Source organism: Pan paniscus, chromosome 16, assembly GCF_029289425.2.
Source record: "Pan paniscus chromosome 16, NHGRI_mPanPan1-v2.0_pri, whole genome shotgun sequence".
NCBI lineage: Eukaryota > Metazoa > Chordata > Mammalia > Primates > Hominidae > Pan > Pan paniscus.
In genome coordinates, this window is record NC_073265.2 from 56,004,641 (window position 1) to 56,025,555 (window position 20,915).

Here is a 20,915-nt window from a genome sequence, read left to right on the forward strand (position 1 = left end):
ACCAGACTGGGCAACATAGTGAGGCCCTGTCTCTACAAAAAAAAAAAATAATTAAAAATTAGCTGGGCGTGGTGGCACATGCCTGTAGTCCCAGCTACTTAGGAGGCTGAGGTGGGAGGATTGCTTGAGCCCAGGAGTTCGAGGCTACAGTGAGCTATGACTGCATCATTCGCTCCAGCCTGGGCAGCAGAGTGAGTCCCCATCTCTTTAAAAAAATAATAATAAAAAAAAATACAGAAAGCTTTTATAAAAATCTGAATATTTTGCTGTGGGAACTCAGCAGAATTGCCTAGGTAAGTGTGGGAAGGCTTCACTGAGGAGGTGATGTTTGGCACAGGAGACAGCAAGGGGCATCCATGGAGAAGGTACAGGGGGACAAGGGTAACGTTTGCTAAAGGCATACATGTGCTGCATGCTTTCAGTGTGCTGTCTTACTGAATTCTCATGACATACAGCTCTTGGAAGGTTGTTTCATTATTGCCATTTTGCAGGTGAAGTTGAAGGGCCCCAGAGAGGGGAGGAGGCTTGTTTGGGGTCTTGCAGCCCAGGTTTTAAAGTCCCTTGTCTTCCTTCCTCTTCTCCACAGCCTCCCATGCATTTCCCACAAAGGTCCCTGAGGCCTGATGAGACCCTCCCAGTACTTTAGGATCTGGGATGTGGGAAAGGTGATGGGTCCTGTAAGAGGGTGTGCCCAGGGAGGGGTGGGGACGTCCCAGTGCCCATCCCAGCCTGCCGTCCTGTCACCCCAGTCGCAGGGATCTGGGCAGATGTGGGTCCTTGTGCGTTGGGCCATCTCCAAGGAGCCCCAGTGGCACCTCCTTGTTCCTGTAACGCTCAGCACTGCTGCTCTAGGCACCATCTGTTCTGTTCCCTCCTGCCTCGGCTCCCTTGGGTGGCCTTTTGTAAGGGTCTTATTTCTGGGCCTGAGTCCATTCCATAGATGGAGAAACCAAGGCTTTGAGAAGGGAAGCGACTTACTCAAAGTCGTACGTACCATACTAGGAACTAAGCAGAACTAGGAGTGAGCCTTGTGGCTCCTCTAGCCTTCTGCCATGGTAGGAGGGCCAACGGGATCTAATACTTGCTCCCCACCTTGCACACCTCAGGCCTCCCTTCCTCAAAGATCCTCATTGAACTTGAAGAGGAAATTTACATTTTTTTTTCTTCCTCTTCTTGCCGGACTTCATCACTCTTTTGGAGATTTAGGTCTGAGGGAAACAGCCCCAGACAGGGAGCCAGGACTCCTCGGTCCTGGCTCAGGGGTGCCCCAGCTGGATGACTCGGGTTTCATTTCCTTGCCAGCTTCCTGGCATTGCCTGCCCTCGGAGGCCCCAAGGGGCAGTGTGCAGGGTGCCTGGGAGCTCAAGTTCAGATGTCACCTCTACAGGAGTGACATGTAGGTGGGTGGTCATGGGCTCATCTGCCCTGCTTTGTAAAAGTAAAAATCCCATCTCAGGATTGAGTTAAGAATATACATAGTAAGTGCTCCATGAATGGGTGCTATGGCTGCCTGGTCTTCAAAAACAAGGGCATATTTCTCATTCCTCCGGTCTCTCCACCTGACTCTGTTGTATTCTCTGGACTCCTTCAACCTCTGCCACTCTCAAGTGGGCCAACCTCTTGCTTGTGCTCTAAAATTAAAGCCAGGGGTCAAGCTGAAACTTATCCTTGCAGAAAGGTCAGACCTTTGCCTGGCTCTGGGTGTCACTGCCTGGGGAATGGGCAGGCTCTTCCTGTGCTGCAGAAGACTGGACCGAGCTTTGCGGTATTCAGGGGTTCATACTTCCGTCTTCTAAACAGCCTCCTCTGACCACCTTCCACTTGGACGTGGACATACACTGTTCACCCAGGTCCCTTGTGTGAATTACAACCAGTGGTACCGGGCAGGAGCTCAGTGAATGCATGTGCCCATTTTATTTTCTGTCCCTCAGCATTGATACTATGCGGTGGATAGGATTCATTTATTCTCATTTTCATACCATTTAGTGATTTCTCTGAGTGCCTTCTATGCTGGGCTTTGTAGGGTTATGCAGAATGAATGCCTACTAGCTGTTCAGCACAGAGTTGGGCATTTTACGTAGAGTGTCTCCCAGAATCCTTATAACCATCCTGAGGATGGGATATGATTAATTATAATCCCCATTTTACAGATGGATTCACTGAGGCTCAGAGGAAAGGTACCCCAACAGGGTGGGAGCTAAAAGTCCGTTTAAGGCAACAGTGAAAAGGACAGAATGAGGCTTTGTGGCTCCTAGCAGAGGTAGCAGAGGGGTGCTAGGTAAGGGGAGGCTGTGTGGGCTGGGGGTGCTAATGTGTCTCAGCTCACCAAGCAGATAAGATTCCAGTAGGGGCTGAGGGATAGGCTGCTTTATTCTTATCTGTAATCCCCTCCTCTACTGCTTATTTGCTGTGTGACCTTAGGCAAACACCTTACCTTCTCTGGGCCTGTAAATTACTGCACACTCTCATACAGTCCATATTTGTTTTTTTCTAGAAACTAGCAGCAGATCAGTTGTGTGCAGAAAAAAAGCTGTTTATTGGTTCCAGTGCTGTCTTTACCCTTCAAAGCCTTCCTAAGGGTATGGGGGTGATGGGGAGGAGTCATGGCCCACTACGAAGGGCCACTGCCGTGTTGAAGAATCACCACCAGTTTGAGGATCCAGCAGAAATTTCTGTTTGTTCACAGGATGGTGCCAGGCAGGTTCTCATGGACTCACAGGCCCAGCCAGCGTGATAGGCTGGCTTTACATTGATCTTTTTTAGATGTGGGGGTTAACAGTAAGATTCTTTATGGGAAGAGAGAAGTGAGTGTGTGCTCCATTGCCAAATAAGAAAACAGATTTTTTAACAGCCAAGTAGATGATTCCTTCTGCTCAAGTTTCTTTTATGAGAAGCACATTCCAGGTATTGAACCATCCTTGAATGACACCACAGGGACTGATGGAGGGAACCCTGGATTTTAGCTATGAAGGGAGAGGTTGCGGTGCTCAGGGTCAGGATCTTCAGTGTTGAAGGCTGTGTCTGCAATTGCTTACGGGTTCATGAAATCGCCACTGCAGCTATCTGCTTACCTGGGCTCCAGGTGGAAGAGCCCCTAGCTTGTCCCAGGAGTTTCAGGTGCTCTGGGTTTTACAAAGGGCTTTCCTGTCCTCCTCTCCACTGCTCTGCTGGTACTCCAGGGTCTGGGCAGTGGCTGCTGTTGTCACCTTATTCCAGGGCTGAGGACCTGAGGCTCAGGGAGGGAGGAGCCTGCCCTAGGTGAGCAGCAGGGTCATCCCAGCAAGTGAAGGGGCAATCTCCTCTTCTCTGGGCTGAGCTGGGTTTGGCCCCCACCACTGTATGGGGCTTCATGCCGGGGGAACCCACAGTGGGGTTAAACAGAAAGGCCTCCTGGAGGAAGGAAAAGATTCCCAGAGTTCTATGCTTCAAGCCATTTTGGTTAAAAAAAAAAAAAAAACTAATTAGAGGTGACAATGGTGACTTTGTCTGTGTGTTCACTTTTTCCTCCTTCTTCCCACACCTCCCCCTTCTCCCTGTCCCTCATTTGTTGTATCCATGGGAAAACTAGGTAACATTATAATTACTGAAAATATTGTGGGTACGTGGAAGCTAGGAGTGGGGGGTGCCTGGGAGTGCAGGAGGCCCTTTAAAAAAAATTTTTTTTTTTAGGTTTTATTTTATTTTTTTCCTTTCATTTGGAAACGGAGCCCTTTGCAGTCATGCTGTCACAGTTAAAATAAGGTTTAAATTACAGGCCAGCCCGTGGCTTTTCCCCTTTCTTTCAGAATTTTTGCCAACTTGCAATTTACTTAATGAAATCCTGCTATTCCGTTTAACAGGGATATTTTTTGCAGATGTTGATTTAACTTAGCTTTGCAAAATATGTGAACTGTACCGTTTCTTTTCCTATTTTTAACGGTTTCAGGATTCTAGTTCAGCAGCTCCACTGGCGCTGCCATGCCAACAGTGGTGTTTACTCCCATCCCTTGAAAATATTTGTTTTCCATCGTTCTGTCTGCCCTCCCCTCCATCCCACATACCCACAAAGGGGAGGGTCCCATACACATGGCAGAATCTGCCAGTGGAGATTGGACTGGTGGGGCCAGAAGGGACACCAGAGTTTCCGATAGTCCATCCTCTTAGGTTTGAGGAAACCAAAGCCCAGGGCTTAACTTGCCTAAAATCACAAAGTGAATTCGGGCAGAGTGGTTTGCAGCATGAGCTGTGTCCTCTGGACAGAGGTGAGGGTGGAGGATGGGAGGGAGATGCTCCCCTTGTGTCTGTTTTGGCTGTTTCTTCTCCCTGGGAAGATTCCTTCCTCCTCCCCTACAGGGAGCTTTGGGCCCGATACTCATATGTTGGGAGGGAAGTTCTGCCTCATGTCTACCTGAGACGGTTGTGGTGTAGTGGAAAAAACCCTGACTGGGAGTCCTTAGACTTTGGGTTAGCGATGGGGAGCTTCTGCTGCTGACTAGCTCTGGTGTCCTGAGGACATGGCTTAATCTCCCTGAGCCTCAGTTTCCCCATCTGTAGTGTACGTGATAGTCCTCGTCTGCCGGCCATGCCATAAGGATCTAATAGAGCGGGCTGGTATGAGACACGCAAAACACAGCAGACATCCAGGAACAAAACTTCCGATATGCAGTTTTGGAGTTGGCACCAACTGCCAACTCCGATACGCAGGGTACGGGAGGAGGTGTGGTGTGCAGCCCCGACGTCTCCCGCTGAAGGAGTGAACCTGGTGTCTAGGGGGTGTCAGACATAGCAAGAAATGCCGCTTTCCTTTCAGCTTGGGGACCCCCTCCAGCCACCCTTTCCTTAAGGAGGAGTCCCCCAGAATGACAGAGGTTCATGTGGACTCAGGAGACAGCGGACACATTATTTAGCCCAGGGGAGTGAGCAGAGGCCCAGAGATGGTGTGGGGCTGGCTGGAGGCAGAGCTGAACCCAGGCTCACTCCTGAGGGGTGTCCAGCAGGACCCTCAGGCTGGGTCTCCCAGGCCGGGGGCTGGTCTGCCTTGATGCCGGCCCCTTCTGGCCCTTGTCCCACAGTCTCTTGGAGGTCCTGCTTGGCTCTGACACTCTGGGGAGGGATGAAGAGAATTCTGAAGGTGGGGCCCCCTGGCAGAGGCATGAGGGCAGTAGTTCAGTGCCTGGAGGGGGTCTGGCCAGGGCTGCCCTGAGCGCCGCATTCTGCTCACACAGCCTGGATGCCAGAATGTCCACCGAGCCGCGAAGGAAGTGCTGGCAGGACAACAGAGTGGCATGGAATGCGCTGGGCATCCTGGGCACCGGGGTAGGCTCTGTAGACGTGGTGGTGGTGGCCTGACTAGGGACAGTAGGGACAGCTCTCAGGCACGTGTGCCTACCTCAGACAGCACTTTCCCGTGGCCACCAGCAGAGCCCAGAGGGGCCAGCTTCTTGTTAGTCTGATGGAGTGGGCGTGGGACCCTCCTTAAAGCGAATTCCACATTTACTCCATGGATAGAAAGTTGTTGTCATTGTGTGTCTGCGGGTGGACGCAGTGGCAGGAAAGTGTGACTGGAACTTTTGCTGACCTGAGAATTAACCACAGAGGTCCCTGTATATTCACAACTCTTGGTTCTTGAAAACTCTTTTTTATTATTAATATGAAGTAATACATGATTAAGCAAGAAATACAGTGACATTCTCTCTATATAGAATTTAAACACTGCTAAAGCAGAATCCTCTCTTTCTTCCCCATCCAACTCTTCTCTTGAGAGGGAATTCCAAAGCTTGGCAGGATGGAAACAACAACAAAACATGATAAATTTCAAAAAACAGAACAGCATGGCAGGTCCAAATACTCATAACAATAAATACGAATGTGTTAAAATAATCTATTAAAAGATAAACACTCTCAGGGCCAGGTGTGGTGGCTTATGCCCGTAATCCCAGCACTTTGGGAGGCCGAGGTGGACGGATCATCTGAGGTCAGGAGTTTGAGACAAGCCTGACCAACATGGTGAAACCCCATCTCTGCTAAAAATACAAAAATTAGCCTGGCATGGTTGCAGGCATGTATAGTCCCAGCTACTCGGGAGGCTGAGGCAGGAAAATCACTTGAACCTGGGAGGCAGAGTTTGTAGTGAGCCGAGATCATGCCATTGCATTCCAGCCTGGGTGACAGAGTGAGACTCTGTCTCCAGAAGAAAAAAAAAAAAAGGATAAATGCTCTCAGATTTTGTCTTTATACATCCAGCTACATGCTAATCTAGAAGAGACACACCTTAACAAAATTATGGAGAAAGGTTGAATCTAAAGGGAATGGGAAAAGACATAGTAGTCAATGCTAAAGAAAAAGAAAGCAAGAGGAGCAATATTAATATGAAGTAATAAAATTTCAGGCAAAAAAGCAGGAACCAAGAGGTTCAGAGCAAACTTTTTCTGTAAAATGGATAGTAAACACTTTAGGCTTTGCAGGGCACACAGTCTCTGTTGCAACAATTCAACTCTGCCACTGTAGCCCGAGAACATCTATAGATAATACATAAAACAATGAGTAAGCCTACGTTCCAACAAAACTCGGTAAAAACAGCTGGCAGGCCAAATTTCTCTTTTGCTGATTCCTTATTTATATCAAAGCCAAAATGATCTGTAAGGTATAATAATCAATAATCTTTGTACACCTGACAACATGTCTTTGAAATACCTAAATCAAAAATGGACAGAAATAAGAGAATTTGATAAATCCCCAGAAAAGTGGGGCTTTATAATCATGCTTTCAGAAGTGCACAGACCTACTGGACAGAGAGGAAGAGAGAGAGAGAGAGAGAGAGAAATATTCATGAACAATACAGCAAACTTTTTTTGTTTCAATGGCTTTTGGGGTACAAGTAGCTTTTGGTTACATGGATGAATTCTATAGCGATGAATTCTGAGATTTTAGTACACCTGTCACCTGAGCAGTGTACACTGTACCCAGTATGTGTGGGCACTTAGGTCATTTCCATATCTTTGTGACTATGGATTGCAGCACAGTAAACTTGATGATCCACGTATGTATATCTTTACAGATGCTCATCCCACCGTGCTTTGTTGGATCTTCATTTACTCCTTTTATTTTTTAAACTAGAGTGATCTGTCCTACCTCTAAATAGGCTTCACAAATAAAGACCAGGAACAAAAGCTCTGAATCTTCACTGCTTTGTACAGTCCTAGAGTTTGCACTTGTAGAATCCACTTGTCTTCTAGTATTATTCACATTCACTTGTCGGCACCAGGTTGGATCCTGAGATCCAGAGGTAGTGTGAGCAGGGTCCCTGCCCTCTGTTGGGGTGTGCATACCTGAGATTGGGAACTGTTTGGGTTCTGGCTCTCCTTGCCCAACACAGGTGCTTACTCCTGACCAGATAGTCAGGGCCCGGCATGGTCTGGTCCCCAGGCGGCCTCTGCAGACTTTTCACTAGCCCTTCTGCAATCTGGTCAAACGAGACCTTTCTGGCCTTGTCTTCTGCCCGTGTGCCTCTGCCCATGCCGTTCCCCACACCTGGAATGCCGCTTTTCCTCCCCATCCCTCCCACCCTCCCCGCCACTGCACTCAGCCTTCAAATCCTTGATTGTTAACCTTCCTTTTCTAGATGGATGTGATGTCTCTCTGTTCCTTGCCTCGCTGCCCCTCATTTATAATGCTCTTTTGCGATCACACCCTTTCTTCCTGTTGGACTTGGAGCTTTGCAGGCAGAGATGTGTCTCGGTCTCCTGGTGCCCCATGCAGAGCAGTGCCCATCATGGGTGCTAGGCAGTGCCTGTGGAATCCAGAGAAGGGAAGGAAGGCAGCATGGGGGGAAGACTCCCTGCGTGCCAGAGCAGAACAGTCAGAAACCTGTACCGCCGGTGACTTTGAAAATTAAGAACATCTATGTTGTAGGGTTGTTGTGAGAACTAGGTGTGCCTGGCACATGGCGGGCTCGAAGGACTCGTCAGTGATTAGTACTTTAGTCCCTTTCCAGTGATTCATCCTCATGGCTGCTCCTGATCTCATGTCACAGTTGGGGAACCTGAGGCCCAGAGAGGCTGAGGCATTCATCCCAGACACACAGCTAGAAGTGGCAGAGCTAGGATTTGAACTGAGGTCCTTGATTCCAAATCCCACAGGGAGGTGCACACTGTCCCAAGGGCCTGTCCTCAAACACACCCAGACACACTAGTCAGGGCCATCCGTGACGGCTCCAGAGTGTCGCCTTCCCGGCCAGTCTCCCAGGCCTGGCGCTGGGACCAACCACGTCCGTCTCATGCTAGGAAGTTGACTTGGTTTGGTCTCCTTCCTGCCCTTGTCATCCCTCCCTGGAGGAAGCTAACTCCCTCCCCACCATGCCAGGCTGTTGAACCCTCCTCTCGAGGGATCATGACATATCAGAGTCAGAAAAGGGGCCTCCTAAATCTTGTTAAAAACATAGATTCCCGGGCTCCACCCAGGACCCATGAATCAGAACCTCCAGGGGCGGGGCCTGGGAATCTGGACACCAGGGCAGGAGAAACACTGCCTCTTTAACCCTTTTATTTTTCAGTTGAGGAAGCTGGAACTCAGATGGGGCGTCTGGATTGCCACGAGGTCCAGTGAGCCTGAGAGCCGGGAAAACCCCTCTCTGGACTCTTACCTGGTCTGTGGCTTCTGTCACTTCCTAGCACTGTCCCTGTCCCTCCTGCCCCACCCCCAGCCTCAGAATCTCTAGCAGCCCGGTACAATGGAAGGGGTTGCGAACGGGTGTGCAGAGACTTTCTGGAAACCAAGCTCTGCTCTCAGACTTCCTGTGTCTTACAATGTTATCTTCAGAATAGGAAACTTTGCCCCATTTTTGCAACGCACATCCTTTGCCTGAGAGTTGGTGGTGGTGCTGGCCAGCCAGGGCGGGTCACTTTGCAGGCACAGGCAGGGAGTTGTTCCGACAGCGATGCGAGGAAGGACTCTCTCCCTTCTACCCACAAGAACAAATAAACAGACCATTTTGCAAAAATAATTCATGTTGGCTGGACTCACCAGGATTATTTGTCTCCGTTCCTTGGGCCTGGTGGTATCTAGGACGGGCGGCCCTTCCTCCGAGGCAGCAGCCCTAGCTATAAGGCCCTACCCTCCTGGATGACCTTGGATGAGTGATCTCTGCTCTCTGGACCTTAGTTCCCTCTTCTGTAAAGGGAGGAGGTCAGGCTGAATGATCTCTAGCCCAGACATTCCCAAGGAATCCTTTAGATTCCCCTGGCTTCCTCCACGTTTCTTTGAAATACACACGCCCTTGCTGCTAGACAGTACATTCCACGGCACCCTGTATTCAGAGCTTTTACCAACCCAAGAGTGGCATGCCCACCTCACCCCATGACATTCACATGGCCCACTGGGGTGGTGTGTGGATTCCCCAGACACCAGAGTCCATTTTGAATTGGGAGCAAGGAAGTGACGCTCAGAACTCCCAGGCTGCGGCGTCTTCAGGCTTGCAGTCAGCTTAGCCCTAGGCGACTGCTCACCTCCTGCAGGCCAGCAGCAAAGAATGTTTGTGTTCTTCTTCCAGTCTGAAGGAGGGCTATTTTGATGTGAGAGAAAAAAATAATGCGTGTATAGCCCACTAAAGAACTTGGAACTGACCAGAAGGAAGGAATGATGTTTACAAAAACAAGAGTCTCCCTGATTTCCTTGGACTCCCCCGTTATTTTCTCCTCACTTCCACCTCCAGTGCCTCCCTCGCCGCACCATCAATCATTCCTCTGGTATGCCTGCGTGGGTGCATCCTTGCACACAGTAGGCGCTTAGCAAGCGGGTGAGAGGGGCCCTGTCTCCCAAGGAAACGCCTCTCTGGCATCTCAGTGGCACTTCTGCTGGCTGAAACCCAAACCCACAATGAGTGGTTCTTGAAAACATCCTACCCACTCTTTCCCCTCAGGGAATTTGCTTCCAGGGTTTCTGGGTGGAGCTCCCTGTGTTCAAGGCCTGGGCAGCCCTCCGTGGTGGGCTGGGAGCACTGTCGGGAGGGGGCACTTTGGGGGAGGCAGAGGTGGTCAGACTCCAGCAAGAAGGACCTGCTGGAAGTGGTTCTTGGTGGGTCTTCACAAATAAGTGAGTTGGTCTGCCTGTTTTAGAGTAAATGCCATGAGAGGAAAGAGGGCTGAACTCAGTGGATGCTCAGATTCCAGACATATAGATAAAGAATCCCTTCCATCAACTGTACCGTTGATTAAGGGTCAGCTTCAGAACCCATGGTGTCTGTGGCAGAATGTCCATCTGGTGGTAGGATGCTTGCACAGTGCCAAGCCCCAACTGTGGTGTTTTTGTTGGTCTTACAATAGCAATTTTTGAAGCCCAAGGGGAAGATGCAGAGGAGTTGGTAGAGGGAGAGAGAAAAAGGAGTTCACCAATATACCTGGCTTCCCTGTCCCAAAGGAGGAGTTGTCCCCAAAGGACACAGCAGAGAGGTCCCTGCCAGTCTTGGGATCCCCTTCTGAGGCTGCTTCCTTCACGCAGTGGGTACAGTCAGGGTCTTGCTGAACCAGAAGATGTCCAAAGTGCCCTCAAGGCAAGCAGCAGCAGGGACCCCTTGCACAGTGGGCTCAGTGAGATCTGCTGAGCACCTCCAGAACTAGGAGATGGAAGGTGGAGGGGAAAAGAGCAATCTTCCAGTCTGGTGGCCAGGCCTGACTCCCTGCCCAAGGTCAGCATGCCACTTGGAGGGGCTCTGCACTCCTCAGGGGTCCTCAGGCTGGTGGGCTGCAGGGTAGCGCCAGGACAGGGGCACCCTGGGGAGACTGGCGGCTCTGGGTCTCCCTGGCATGGCTCCAGCCCCCACGTGCCCAGAGACACAGGCAGTTGCTCCTGACTTGGTGCCCTTGGGGACTGGCCCAGCCGGAACCTGCCATTCTCTCGTCAGTGCCACCTCCCCGACTTGGCAGGGCCGTCTCCTTGAGCTGGAGCAGCCCTCGGTATTTCCAGCTTGGCCCCCTGCCCACCTCTCTGGGGCCTTGCAGTCTGTCCCTCTCGGGCCAGGACCGACGCACCCTCTCCACGCGATGGCTTCACAGCCTCGCCCGGGGCCTCTTCCTGCCACTCCACACTCCCCAGCTTATCTGGGGCCCCTCACCTCTGTCCTCCCCAGGGTTGAAAATGCTGCTTCCTCCCAGGGAGAGAACCTGGGGCCCAGCTAACATGTAAATCACCAAGGAAGCCACAAACAGGCTGTCCTTGGTTTACCTACTGCAGTTAACGCCTGAGGGGTTTCCACACAGGGGTGGGGCCCCACCCTGCCCATTTGGAAAAGCCCGGGTTGGCAGAGCCCCCTGGCCAAACGCCCTAGGCAACGCTGCTTCTCGAAGATGGGCATGGAGATAACTGGGTGGCATGTTGGCATGCCAGAGCCAAGGGCTGCCACTCCTTCCTGGGCAGCCACTGACTACCAGAGCAGGGCTGAGGCGCCTCGGCCATCCACGGGACTTCCCTTCCAGATACACAGAGAAAGAACGCTGACAGCTCAGGGGCTCCTCACCAGTTCAGGCTGAGTGAGTGGTGGGTGATTGGAAAGGATACTGTCTAAGAAACCAGGTTTTGTGATTTCCAAATACTGTAGACTGTGATACTAACTGGATAATATTTCCCATTAGAGGTCATGCAGAGATCTGCTTTCGAGAGCAGATAAGAGCGATTTGTAATTGGTATGCCAGTTGTTTATACAGTGCTAATAGGATAAACAGTTCTCCTGAACCTTATTTATATTTTGCATTTGTTTATCAAAACTTTTTTTTTTTTACTTCGACCCAGCTGCTTTCGGAATTATTACAAACTCTGGATTTATGAGTCCTAATTAATGGTACTTTATTGTATGTGCACAATAATTTATCTTGGTGGGATGCGTGCTTTATCCGAAAGCCTCAGTATTTAGGGAAGGGAAGCCAAGAGACAAAAGCGTCCCTTCCTCCCTAGAGTATATGAAGATATGGGGCCAAGTCATCTGTCTTGTCACATCAAAAGCAGATATAACATGGAATGCAGAAAGCATGAGATTTAAAGATCTTTCCTAGACTATATATCCTAAGGTGCTGAGTCCTTGGAACTCACAGTTGACAGCTCGGTGGATACTGTGGGTAAGGTTGACATACTGTAAGCTGTGTATGGGCCCAGAGGAGGGAAATGACCAAAAGGATACGAGGATACTCGATGGCATTTACCACGTAAGTGTTTGTCCTTGCTATGATAGGTTGCTGCCATCATTTTTGTCCTTCTTTGATCTCACGGCTTCATTTTGTCTTCCATCCAGCTAGCAGCAAAGGTTCAGCATTGTTGCTGACATCAAGTACCCATTCTAACTTGTAACTTAAAAGGAGGGAAAGACCTTTATTACTTTTAGAAATTAAAGACACTGCTCAGATTCCACCCCTGGGTTTCATCGCCATAGGGCTCCATTTCACGCCAAGGCTGGTCCCCTTGTTTCTCGGGGTGTTTGTCCATGCAAAGGCCTCCCGAAAACTTGACCCAGCAAAGAGGGATCACACTCCCATCCTCTCCCTCACCACCCCTGAAGATGCTTGAATGACTTTAATAAGGCTGAGTTGCAGCCCTCACCCCTGTTATCCCCACTACCCCAGTCACCTGGCACTTTCCTTCAGCCAGCGAGGAGAAAGCGAGTGGATGAGGTGAGAAGCAGCACCTGCTGTGGCTCAGGCTCAGGACTTCTTTTTTTTTTTTTGAGACAGAGTCTGGCTCTGTCGCCCAGGCTGGAGTGCAGTGGCGCAATCTGGCTCACTGCAACCTCCGCCTCCTGGGTTCAAGTGATTCTCCTGCCTCAGCCTCCCGAGCAGCTGGGACTACAGGTGCCCGCCACCATGCCCGGCTACTTTTTTGTATTTTTAATAGAGACGGGGTTTCACCATGTTAGCCAGGATGGTCTCTATCTCCTGACCTCATGATCTGCCTGCCTTGGCCTCCCAAAATGTTGGCATTACAGGCGTGAGCCACCATGCCTGGCCAGGATTGCTTCTTAACTTTAAGTCTTGGTGTATCCCTTTCCAGCTAGTAAGAATTACCAGAGGGGAGAGCTCATTGATTTCACTGATTACTCCCTTCCTACACAAACACACAGACCACTGCCTTACTTGATGGGGGAAGATCTCCCCATTTCACAGACAAGAGAAACCGAGTCGCATTGTGGCTTTATGATGATGGGGGCACGCAGGTTGGGTTGGTGCTATGGGATAGAGTTGGGAAAAGCGACTTCTGGGTATTCGGGTTTTCTGCTGTTATTTTTAACTCTGGTGTTAGACGTCCTTTCTTGCAGCAGTAGCCACAACACAGGGCTGGGATGTTGTGCGACACTTGATGTAACTCAAAAGTCCCGGCCTGCAAGTTCCCCATTGAGGAGGAAGTGGTTAGGTGGCCAGGAATGCAACCTGCGCCTCCCAGATTAATTAATAATTGAGAGCTGGCCCCCAGCCAGATGGAGCTGAGAGAGATACAGTGAACAAAGAGTGGTTAACTACAGTGGGGGAAGGAAAAGTTTGACTTTGCCTGTGGCTAAAAGGGAAATTCACAATGGCCATGATTTATGGGCTGAATTACTCAGGATCCTCCTTAGTGGGCATGTGCTCTAGGAATGCAGACGCTGGCGGCCTGCAGGGCCATTTGTGCCCATAGGGAAGGGAGGTGGAAGAGATGGGGGGCAGGGGGCAGGCGCCAGCCTCGTAGAGGAGGTGCGAGTCACACCCGTGGGAGATGTCAGGGAGAGAGGGACTGTGCTGACTGCCTGTTGGAACTAGGTACAGGCTAGAAGTTGAGCACCGTCCAGGACGCACTCTGTGAAGAAAAATGGCAGGAAGAATGGCTGAGGGTCTGGCTGCCCTGGGTTTGGATTGGGGCTTGTCAGCTGTGTGACTTAGGCTGGGGGTTTAACCTCCCTGAGCCTTCATTTCCTCCTCTGTAAAATGATACCTGCCTCCTAGGATTGTTCTCAGCATTAAATGAGATGGGATATGTGGACATAGATGCTCAGTAGCCACTGGATTCCCACAGGAGACCCAGTGAGAACAGAGGGTGTCTGAAGCAACCTAAACAGGGTCCCTATTAGTGAATCTGTGCCAATGTTTGCTGGGCCCATGCATGTAAGTTGCCTGCTGGGTAGACCCCAGCAAGGCTTCTGTGTGATTCAGGAAAGGCACCCCCTCCTCTCACCTATCACACAGGTCCCTGTAGCTGCAAACAGCCCTCCAGAGGGGGAAACAGTTCTAGAAGGCACTTGGGCATTGCCATCATCGAGTTCAGCCCAGATGTCTCCCTGGGACTCTTGTCTTTTCTAGAAGAAATCCAGAATTATGAACTGGATCATGGAAAACATGGCATGCCCATATTCACTGAAAAGTTAACCTTGGCAATAGAAGACCAAATAGAAGCTGGCTGACAGTTGTGATCACTGCCCTCATGTTATTGCTGTGTTGGTGTTAGTCACACAGTGTGTGCTCTTATCCAGACACAGGCTAAAGAATTACTCTGAGAAATATGAAACTCTTACTGAGATAATGATTCAACTTCTTCAAGATGCTGGGTGGGAGGCAGTGGCATTGGAAGGAGCATCTGATCCTGCTTTGTCATTAACCTTGTGGGCCGTGGGGTAGTCACCAAACCTCTGTGAGCTTTATATTCCATAAGCTAAAACAAGGTCATTTATGAATGGGCTTGTAGAATTGGGAAACCTTCCACAGTTCAAAAGAACATCCCACCATCACCATCAATGAGGATAGAACTGCCTTCTTGGCATGGGCTGTGGGAACCAAGCTTGGCCTCCTCCTGCCTTGGAAACCAGTCTTGGACTTGGGATAGAGGTGTGGGTCCTGGGGTCTCTGTGGGGCTGTGTCTGCCTGTTAGCCTGATGGGATGGATATACTGGTTGGCTCCCTCCCTCCTTTGCACCCTTCACCCCTGATCATTGTAACAAGCCAGTTCTTTCCTGGCAGCTTGGGAGCTTGGGCATGGATGCGTCAAGCAGCTTCAACTTGCCTGCACAGTAGCACAGTCACAGAGAATAGACGGGTGGCCATGGCAGAGCCATGTACTTCTGCCAAGCCGGTAGGGCATTTTGCAACATTTTTGTTGGGAACGCTTAAGTCTCATGTTACTGCATTCTGTGCAGCAAATATTAGTATTTAATTGTGGATTAATAATCTCTCTAGTCAATATTAGCTTTTTGTTAATTATAAAGCATTCCGGTTTGTTCCAGAAACACACAAGAATGATCGAGGCAATCCTCACTTTAAGAAAATTCAGTATATAGGCCTCTGCATTCACCAGAGAGGTGTGGATCATGTATTTTTGTATAACAAAAGGCTATTTTAAAGGAAAGGATTTAATGCAGGAATTATTATCTAATGTCCCACCTTTGTACTTTTAATTTTGGAGTGATTATCCCAAGCTGCATCTTTTTTTTTTTTTTTTTTTTTTTTTGGAGACAGGGTCTTGTTCTGTTGCCCAGGCTGGAGTGCAGTGGTGCCACCACGGTTCACTGCAGCCTCGGCTTCCGGGGCTCAAGCAATCCTCCCACCTCAACCTCTAGAGTAGCTGGGGGACTACAGGTGCATGCCATCATGTCTGGATAATTTTTTATTTTTTTGTAGAGATGGGGACTTGCTATGTTGCCAGGGCACATCTTGAACTCCTGGGCGCAAGTGAACCTCTCACCTTGGCCTCCCAGAGTGCTGGGATTCTAGGCATGAGCCACCATATCCAGCCTACATCTTTAGTGTAAATCGAGGCAGGTATATTTGATTTGCAAAGGTCACCTGATTCTGTCTAGTTGGTAAATTAACAACCAACTGGTGTTAGATATGAAGCTTACGTTTGAGAGCTTTGCAAATAAGAAAACCAGCTTATCCACCCATTCTTTGGCTCTTCCATTCAAAGCTATGTTCCCTGTTCCATTTACTTTCATAGACTTAGCAAGCCAGAGAAATTAAATCCACCCCCATGGCCAGGTAAGATGACTTGTAGGCTTTAGGCGATTTTATTTTATTTCATTTTATTTCGAGCCACTGAAACAAGGCTCACACATAGTAAGCTCATTTGCCATTCTGTTAACCAGGCTGCATCAGGAGGATCAGCAAATGGGGACAATGGTTCTCCTCGCCTACCTAACATCCTTACCTCTGAGCATCAGTAGTACTCTCTGTTAAATGGCAACAATATTGCCACAGTGCCTTTTTCAAACCTGGGGCTGGGTTTGAAAGGAGGCAGATGACTTTTCAAAAGCCCTTCTAGCCTTTGAGTTTTTATATTCAGCTCTGCATTGCCGAGAGCACCTCTGTTAGGCAACATAGTACCAGGTCCTTGGGGAGGAGAGGGGAGATCAAGCCAGCTGAATCCCAGGCCAGCCTGCTGGTGGATGAATTGGATGGAGACACGTACCCTTCTGTTGACAGCATAAATTTGAGTGTCACAGAAGAGGGGTGTGTGATTCAGACCCAGGGGCTGAGGAAGGCTTTCCAAAGGAAGTGACAGTGGTGTCTGGATGGTTAAGCAAGTTTCTGACAAGTATTAGGGAATGGGGAAAGAAACTCATGGTCATCGAGTGCCGGGTACTGTTGTCAAGCCCTTCTCGAAAACCCCTTAACCTGTGAGTTAGGTAATCACCTAGAGGAAACCAGCCCCTGGCAGGGCCGACTCTGCGGGTATTGGATGTGTGGGGTAACTGAGGGCTGCTGCTCAGCAGAGGTCTCTGCTTAACTTAATGCTGTGCTTTCACCATCTTGAAAATCTTCCTAATTTTGGGACAAGGGGCCCTGCGTTTTCATTTTTCACTGGGCCCTCAAAAGTAGGTAGCTGGTCCTGGTTCTCAGAGATGTGGTCACCTGCCCACGGTAACATAGCTGTGAAGATTTGCACCAGTTCACCTCTACATGATCTGTAGACTCAGGAAGCATTCCAGATCAAGAGAGTGGATGGATGAAATTCACACTGGGTGGGGTGTTCAAAGCCCAGGGAGCTAAGCGGCCTGGTGGCAGGAGATGGTGAGGCCAAGGATTTGAGGGAGCTGGGCTGTGGGTACCTTACCTGGTTACCCCCTGGGACATTTCTACACCAGTGTGGGTGCTTGTTCCTGAGAGCTGAGACAGGCTAATTGAGGGCAATTTTTAGGTACTTTGCTTTTATGGCTTTATATTAGGTCCAAGAAGAAGTTTAAGGCAGGAGGTTTGCCAATAAAACACATTGTGTTTGGGAAATAAAAGACAATTAGAGGTGCCTCAAGTTCTCTCAGCTCTGGGAACCTGCAAGATGAAGAATGTGCCCAAAGAAGGGCTTTTTTTCTTTTTTTGAGATGGAGTCTTGCTCTGTTGCCCAGTGTGCAGTGGCGTAATCTTGGCTCACTACAACCTCTACCTCCCGGGTTCAAGTGATTCTCCTGCCTCAGCCTCCCAAGTAGCTGGGATTACAGGCATCCGCCACCACGCCCAGCTGATTTTTGTATTTTTAGTAGAGACAGGGTTTCACCATGTTGGCCAGGCTGGTTTTGAACTCCTGACCTCAGGCAATCCACCTGCCTTGGCCTCCCAAAGTGCTGGGATTGCAGCCGTGAGCCACTGCGCCCGGCCGAGAAGGGCTTTCTTGAAGCCTACCATCATCTGCTACAAACTAGCATCCCTGCACCTCTGATGCACGCCCAGGCTGTCCCTATCTGAACCCCCAAAGGGTCAATTTTGTCTCTGTGGTCTCAGATTAACCAGGGACTTCAGGATTGGGTTCAGTTGGTGAACTTGGGCATTTAATGCCTGAGATGAGAACTCAGGCCCAGCCTGATGTAAGAACCAGCGCGGCCTGATGTAAGGCCGGTGCGGGCACTGGTTTATATGTGATCCCAGCAGTTTGGCCATAAGCAGTGCAGACCCATGGAGCTGGGAGGATTTGGGGGCCCCTTCCCATTTCACAACTGCCACCTGGGGACAGAGGTACCCAGCTTCATTGTCTTGCACACTGTTATTTTAGAACCTTTCCAGGGGCAATAATGAAAGCAAGGCTTTCCCACCCCAGGTGGTCTCTGAGTAAGAAAACAAACAAACACACTCCAGAGTCTGACTTTATGATAAAACAAAAGAGGACTTGGAATGGGAGCAAAGTTCAGAGGCTTTGTTACAGAAACTGGTTCCTTCTCAAAACGTGGGCTGATTTTATAATCTGCTTATCTTGCCCTGGCTCTCCCTTTCCACCCTCCTTCCCTCCAGGACACAGGGAACCAGAGTTCCCCCACCTGGGCTCCTTTCCTCCCCAAGGGCCTGAGGGGGTTCCCTGCCTTGCTTGCCAGGTGGTCTTCTCCTTTTCAGGCTTAAGTAGTTGCAGTTTCTTTTAAGAGGGCAGCACCACTGTTTCTGGCACAGAGTCTGATGGATGAGTCCTCTGATGGAGGAGATAGCTCTACCACCAGCCTCCGTGTGGCTCTTCGAAGCTATAGCTGCCTGCGGAGAGTGTAGTGAAGGGAGCTTGTACCACAGAGCCCCGGGACCTGGAGAGAAAAGCCATGCTGTCTGGGCCCAGGGAACCTGGAACAGTCTTAGCGGGTGGGAGACGATCTCTTCGGCATGGCCAGACGGGTGAGCTGCAGGTGGAGGGCAGGTAGAGGCGTGCTGATGGGAGTGGGGCCTCCGGTTTCATCCTCTGGTGGGTCCCCTTGCCCGTTGGAGTGGTAAGGCCTAATAGCTCCTGGGGAAACGGTCTATGGAGGAGACACTGAGCAGGTCTGTGTAGTAGGAGGACCTGGGTGAATAAAAAGCTTGTTTTGTGTCAGGGTTGCAAGATGAGTTCATCTGTTCAGGATTTGTTTGAATACTGCAAGAGATAAAAGAATGGAAACCTTACCCATCACAGCCCAGGCCGCCACTTTGTTCTGCCAGAGAGGTGGGGCCAAGCAGGCTGCAGTCAGGGCGCTGAGGCTGAAAAAAAGGCCTTTCTGCGGAGAAAAGCCTGCAGAAAACCCTTGGCCTCCAGAGAGCTGGGTACAGCCCAGCTAGGTGGCCACTGACAGGATACCCCAGATCACTCCTAAACCCCTCCTGTGACTGGGGTACTCTGAGGACCACCCAAGAGAGCTAAGGGAGCATATGAGGCAGCACCAAGGTGGGCTCAGGGTCGGGATTCCTGCGCTGCACTCTGACTTTGGGTCTGTCCTGAGGATAGGGATGATTCTGCCTCCTGGACTTGCACAGTTCAAAAAGGATCATGAATGAAGCGTGTAGAGCGCCTCCCACTTCCCTGGGACTAGCCAGGGCTAGCAGCCCTTTCCCAAGATCAATTATTATGATTGTAGCCCATCTACAAAATACTCATTTTTGTATTTTAGAAGGGTAGAATGCTTGAGTGTGGGGGAGAAACTACACTCAAAAGCCAAAAAGTGTGTTTCCAGGGCTGCATAGGGTACCAGAAATAGCTGTTAAGGTGTGATATTTGAAAAGCCCACCGCCCTCCTAGGAAGATGGGCAGCATGTCATGGGGCAGTGTCATTAGCACTGTCACCTTCGAGGATCCCTCTTCACGTCCAGTGTTTGCAGAACCCCCACGTGGCTTGGAGTGGATGTGGCTAGCTTCTTATAGCATGGTCTCTGTGCCATTGCCCTGAAGTCTTCTGGGATTTTGCAGCCCACAGGTTGCAGCCACAGGAGTAATGCAAAGAGTCCACATCTCTAAGCCTAGATAGATGGAAGCTCAAATCCCAATTCTGCAGCTTCCTGGCTGAGAGGTTGGGGTATGTTTCCGGACTTTCAGGCCTCAGCTCCCTCATCTTAAGATGGGAGAATTAACATATGTTCAGGTAGTGCATTTAAAGGGTTTCAGACACTGCCTGGTATTTGGTAAAGGTTTCTTAAATGTGAGCTAGTTTATTATATTATTATCATGACTATTATTATTTCCCCTTGATTCTCAGCTCCACTGGCACATATTATGTTTGCAGGTGTTACTACTGAATATGAATACCCTTATGAACTATACAGGCTGAGTCAATCTATCATATAATTTATATACACATGTAGATAAGGCTGCATGATAGTAATAATATTAGTAATCATAATAGCTGTTAACTTATGCAATGCCTATTTTGAGCCAGGCATTATTTGACACACTTGAAATTAATCCCAGCACTCTGATGAAGTAACCACTGATTGCATCCCTGTGTTACAGGTTAGGAAACTGAGGCCTAAAAGGGTGAAGTCACTCGTCCAAGATTTCACAGCTGCTGAGTGGCAGAGCTGGGATTCACATGCAGGCACCTTTGCTCCCTAGTCCATGCTTTTAACCCTGTGCAGGAGACATCCTGGTCCCAGCTGTGTCGCTCATTTCCACTGTGACCTTGGCAAGTCACTTCACCTCTCTGAGCCTGTTTTTGCGCCTTGGCCATGTGGACGGCATGTTCCTCAGTCTCCCTCCTCCTGGTTCTGTCATGCTGCCCTCCTGTTCCCATCACACTCCCTGTCTTAGGGGCATCCCTCCACCCCCAGCCGACTAGCTGAGCGGCTGTCTGGAGGGTGGTGGCCAGTGTAGAGACCAGCCGCCAAAAGAGCCCCTGAAGTGGGCCCTGTGCAGGCAGGCTGCGGTGGTGGCCAGACCGCCCGTGATATAATGACCGATTAGGAACTTCCCCTTGGAAGCCCGGCTTCCTCTAGGAGCCAAAGGTGCTGGAGCTGAGGTGGGGGGTGGGGAGGGGTGGGTGGGAGCGAGTAAGAGGAAACTCCTGTCAGCTGGGCCCAGCTTTTGGAAAGAGTTCAGCAGAGAGGCTCGTTCTAAGCTGTTGACCATTAACATGGCCCTGTACACATTCCTTGTCTGCTTTTACTGCCGGAGCCCGGTGGATAAAGAACTGGTCTTCCCCTCCCTTCACAAAGAAAAGAAAAAGAGCCTCTAATTAATGCTGCATCTCTAGACTTGCTGCAAAACCTGAAGCCATTTCTGCA

General features: G+C 49.9%; 1 protein-coding gene across 1 annotated transcript in view; it reads left to right on the forward strand.

Annotated features, from left to right (window-relative positions):
- The window catches only part of SMAD6 (SMAD family member 6), a 79,502-nt gene that overhangs the window by 50,138 nt on the left and 8,449 nt on the right, over positions 1 to 20,915 (forward strand). The gene's annotated exons all lie outside the window — the stretch shown is intronic.